The 5,754-nt window shown below is 35.6% G+C and overlaps 1 pseudogene; it reads left to right on the top strand.

The window, feature by feature from the left end:
• Positions 1 to 1,393: 1,393 nt before the first annotated feature.
• Positions 1,394 to 2,559, top strand: LOC113938470 (annotated as a pseudogene).
• The last annotated feature ends 3,195 nt before the right edge of the window (positions 2,560 to 5,754 follow it).

Here is a 5,754-nt window from a genome sequence, read left to right as displayed (position 1 = left end):
ACTAGCTATCAGATATTAGTGACTTTTGAAAAATGTTCAGGCTGTTGTAACACCTCACCTTTGCTTATTGATAATAATTTAAGTCAGGGCTTTCTTGACATTGTATTTTTCTCATTATATCTCACATCGTTGGTAAAATATTATAGATTTTTTTTCCTTGAAATCTTGTGTCCTATTCAAAGAAGAAATAAATCTTGTTTCATTTACATAAATTATGACAAACCAGGCAAATTGAGTTGGCAATAATCTGGAAATTTTTTGAAGAAAAATCTGAATTACATAGATATTTGGGATAAAATTAACTTCTTAAATCTAAGTTATTTAATTTCTTCAGTTTAGTGTTTTAACTTTGCCTCTGGTCAGATGGCCTTATCCCCACACACCAGGTTTTCATTCTATTAGGTGTTCTCCAAATTACCCAGAAAGATCTGTCTAAAATACAAGCATTTTCTTACTTCTCTACTTAAAAATTACTCATTGCATTGTCCAATATCTTCAGGATAAGGTTAATATTCATTAGAATGATACATAAGGCCCTTAATCACCTGGATTTCCTGGATTCTACCAGCCTCTTTTGCCTCACTCTCTGTCCACTTCATACTTCACACCATGTCAGCCACACTAAATTACTTGCAGTTCTCACTTCACCACATTCTCCACACACTGGGTCTTCCAACTTAGGTTCCTTCCACCTTAGGTCGCTATCCATCCTATCAACCTTACCTTAGTGACTCAGACCTAAACCATCTTCAGTTCTCATCTCAGGTCACCCACCACATAGAAACTCCTTCATTTTTGCTTCCAACCGAAGCTACGTGTTTTTCCTATTTTCTTACCTAGCATTCTATTCTAACCATCACATTTACCACATTGTCTCACTGTTGACAATTTATGTCTGTCAATCTCCAACTAATTGCGAAGTCCTGGGGTCAAGTACTGAATCTTACTTGACTGTTTATCTTCTTTTGCAAAACTAGCATAGTGTCTGGAACATAGTAAGCACTCAGTAAATATCTGTTGAATTAGCTAGAATTCCTTTGAAGGAGTTTTGGGAAAAGATCCTTCTTTTAAGAGAATATTGAGACAAAACAGCCATAGCAGGACAAATAATTCAGAAATTGCCATTTATAGCTCATGTGTAATGCCAAGCATTTTCCAAAGTGTGTGGACCAATGTTAGCTGCCACCAGTTTTTGAAAGCCTTTATTTCTCCATGTTCTTGCCTTGGAATTGTCCCACTTTTAAATTTTCTCCAATCTAGCGGATATACAATTGTTTATCATTGAAGTTTTGACAGGCTTTATTTGATTCCCAGTGGAGTTGAACACCGTTTTAAATATACATTGGTTAGAGTCGCGCAGGTAGCGGCTGTGGGAAGCCGGACACCGGGCGTCATGTATTACAAGTTTAGTGGCTTCACGCAGAAGTTGACTGGAACATGGGCTTCCGACGCCTATAGCCCGCAGGGATTAAGGCCTGTGGTTTCCACAGAAGCACCGCCTATCATATTTTTGCCACACCAACTAAACTGAGTTCTGATTTTGCTGTATATGATTATGCTGGGAAAAACAAAGTTCCTGAGCTACAGAAGTTTTTCCAGATAATTGAGAGGTCAGTGACCCAACTGCAGATCAGGTGCTGTGGGAGTGGCAGTGTCTTCCTGCTGTTGCTAGAAGGCAGCTTCCCCATCCTCAAAGATATGTGCAGATTCAGGACCAGCTTGGGGACTTCTGAAATCCGACGGTGTGCCTATCCACCTGAAACGAGGCCTGCCTGACCAAATGCTTTACCGGACCACCATGGCGCTGACGCTGGGGGGGGACCATCTACTGCCTAATTGCTCTCTACATGGCTTCGCGGCCCAGAAACAAATGAATTAGGCTGCAGAGGACTGGTTTGCTTTTTGGCATAAACCCTTTGAATTTTCATTTTTCACTGCTCTGTAAACATTTTTCTTTTTTACTTGAATGGTTTACTTAAATTTTCCCAGAGAAATAGGAAGATACTAAGGCACTATTTTGGTTTGTTTATGAAATGCACATGGTCCATCAGAGCTCATTGGACAGTTAAAACCATTGTTTAAAGAGATGCTGCTGCTCTTTAGGCTCCTGATTTCCCTGGAGGTTCTGGAGGAAGGTCGCACACAGACTCATTGACAACAGTCTGTGCTGAGGTCCTTGGGGACTCACAGTGGTGTTTTTGAGCATGGGGTGCAGAGGCCTTTCTGGATTTGGATGTGATTGAGGAAGGAAGGAAGAACCAAGGCCAGGAGCATGAAACGGGGGTTTGCGCTAGTAGACACCTTGGGGGTTTTTCCTTCTTGCGGTAAAATGTTAAGAAAAGTTATCTGCAGCCTGCCTCTGTTCCTTGGACAGTTTATTTCCAAGGGCTACTTGCCTCCTCCCAGATCTTTAGTGAAATTTTAAGTGTAATTGTTATGTATTTATTCCACCTTGGGAGCAGAAAACACCTGTTTAGTGTTGCACTTTAGACCAGTGTTGTTTTATTAATGCCGCTGTGACACAAAGTCTCCTTTACCTTTTCAAAATGTTATGGCTTTAAATTACGATTTATTTTGATTGTGGAATAAATACATGAATGAAAAATCTCAAAAAAAAATAAATATACATTGGTTATTTGGATTTCCTCATCTGTGAAATCACTTGCCTCTTTTTCTATTGGATTGGTAGTCTTTGTTTTCTTTTTAAAAAAGATTTATAATAATTCTCTATGTATTCTGAATATCTCAGTTAAAATTGTTGCAAATATGTTCTCCCTCTCTGTGGTTGCCTTTGTATTATCTTAATGGTGTATGTCAATGAACAGAACTTCTTAATTTTAATGAAACCAACTTTATTGATCTTCTTTTAGTTAATGCCCTTTGTGTCATGTTTAAGAAATAATTTCCTACCCAAGGTCAGGAAGATACTCCCCTTATTATCTAGCACAAGTTTTATTGTTTTGTTTTTTATATGTAAGTCTATAATCCACCTGGAATTGATTTTTGTGTTAGGTATGACAGGAAATCCAATTTCATTTTCTGCAATAAAGATGTCCAACTGTCCCAGAACCATTTATTGAGAACACTAGCCTTTCCTCCACTGCTCCGCAGTGTCACTTGGTCATAAATCAAGTGTCTATATATGCCTGGTTTTTTTCTAGATACTCTCTTCTGTTCCTTCTCCTATCTATCCTTGTGCTAACACCACATGGTATAACTTAACGTAGATTTACACTAACTTGGCTATTCTTCAATCTTTGCAGTTCCATATAAACTTTAGAAGTAACTTTTCACATTCCACAAGAATAAGAACAAGACAAGTGAAATTCGCGTTGAATTTAAATTAAATCCATAGATCAATTTAGGGAAAAGTGACATTTTGGCAAATTTGAGTTTTCCAATCCATGATCACTATTTCTCCATTTATTGCAGTATTTTTAGGTTAGTTTAATAAAGTTCCATCATTTTATCTGTAGATTTGCTTCTAGCTTCTTGATACTTTAATCAAGTGCCTTATTTAAACTTCAGTTTCTGCTTGCTGCTAGTATATATAATTACTTTTGTATATTGGTCTTTTAGAGTTGCTTTGCTAAATAATCATTAATTCTAATCATCTACCTGTAGATTGTGTTAAATTTGCTGCATATAATGTTACTGTATCATCCAAGAATAATACAAATTTTGTTTTTTTGTTTCAAAGCATATACTTTTTATTTGGTTTTGTTGTTGTTTTGATAATTTGATGTTTTTGATTTTGATTTATTTTACCAGAGAAAACCTCCAGGAAAAAAAATATCATATACAGCTAATGATAATGAGCAACATTGGTTGCTTTTAAACTCACAGGAAAATTCTACAAAGCTTTAGCATCAAACATCATTAAACAATAAACATGGTATGCTGTAGGTGTTTATTAAATACTTTTTATCAAATAGAAGAAGTTCCGTTCCATTCCTACTTTGCTGAGGTTTTTTCCTTAATTTAACGAAAATATTGAATTTTGACAAATATCTCTGTTCATCTATTAAAATTACCATAGGATATTTTCCCATTTTTACTCTGCAATGTAATAAATTTAATTAATTTTTTGTATATCAACCACATACTCCTAAAATAAACTCAACTTGGTCACAATACACTATCCCTTTTATCTATCACTGTATTAGATTTACTAATATGTTGTTTAGGATGTTTTCATCTACATTTGTAAGTGATTTTTGCCTATTTAATTTTCTTGTCATGTTCTTCAGCTTCATTATTAAAATCATGATAACCTCATACTATGAATTGTGAGACAAGCCTTTTTATTCTCTGGAAAGTTTATAAAAAATAGCAGTTACTTATGTCCCAAAAGCTTGACAGAACTCAATAACTAAGTCATCTAGGCATGATATTTTTTCTAAGGAAAGTTTTTAAATTATCTTTTCAGTTTTTTAAATAGTTATACAACCACTCATATTTTCTATTTCTTTTTATGTCCATTTTGGTAAATGGTAGTTTTCTAAGAGTGTCTCCATTCCATTTGAATTTTCACATTTTTGTCTTAAAACTGTTCATAATATCCTATCATCTTTGCTGATACTACAAGATATACAATAATGTCCCATTTTTGATTCCTGGTCATTATTTTTCATGCTTTCATTATTTTCCCTAATCAGTCCTGGGGGTGGGGGAAAGCTGCACAGAGAATAGAATGAGGTTTCCTTGATGTAATAAAAAGTATCTAATAAACACCTGTCACACATGATGTTTAATGGGTTTGGTAGATCTCCATTGTGTACTTCCTGATGCTGCCATGGTTTCATCATGTGTATGTGAGACATGTGCCAGAAGCTTCAACACATGGTTACAGCTGAGAGGTAGCCAGTATTAACCCCTTTCTCTTTTTTCAATTCTTCCTCATACAAAACAGAACAAACGTTTTCCTTTCAAGGAAAGCCAGGGCCTCACTAATAAAATAACTGCATTCACTCAAACAAGAAGGCACCACTTTTCTTGACAACTATCTTGTCCACCAGCTCATTGGGCCATGCCCTGAGCCTGTGATATGCATGAAACCATAGGTTGCCAGCCAGCAGAGTCAGTGCAAGGTGGGAAATGACATGTCAGATCTACATGAAGTATGTGTGGAAAATAGATGATGAGCAAATCTGCTGCAAAACACTTGCTATGGTGGTTTTGTCATTATTTTCAATGCAAATCATAAATATATAACTATTTTATTATTTTTCATTACTTTGCAATTTACAACAAACCCTGTCGGCGATGAGTTCAGAAGAATGGAACTGTATGTTTAATGAAAAATTAAGTACTACATATCTATCTCTGAGAAAGTTAATGATGACCAGGTAATTTACAAAAATTGCCAACATTTACAATCCACTATGAAGGTAGTAGTGATACCACTGAACACTAAAAAGACACAGATCTCCTGAAGAATGCTCAGAATCTATTTCAAAAGTAAGTAAGAAGACTGAGTTAGAAAATAATATTCCAGTACGTGCAGCTGCAGAAAATGCATTTAAACAAGACTCTGTGAAGCTTATCTTTTTTTTAGAACAAATGCTTGTTCTTCTAAATTTCACTCATTTTGATTTCAGGCTTTTCTTGGGTATCTTCAAAAAGTGAAGCAATATCTGTGAATGTGTTGGCTCCATTAGCAGCAACAGACCCTTGCAATCCATTAAGTGATGCCAGTTTCATGGTATTTTACCATGGAAAATAAGTTAATTCCACTAATGTTTTGATTTCTCA

Source organism: Zalophus californianus, chromosome 4 (assembly GCF_009762305.2).
Source record: "Zalophus californianus isolate mZalCal1 chromosome 4, mZalCal1.pri.v2, whole genome shotgun sequence".
In the NCBI taxonomy this organism is placed as follows: Eukaryota; Metazoa; Chordata; class Mammalia; order Carnivora; family Otariidae; genus Zalophus; species Zalophus californianus.
Note: the sequence above shows the minus strand (reverse complement) of the source record. Positions and strands in the feature narration are given on the sequence as shown.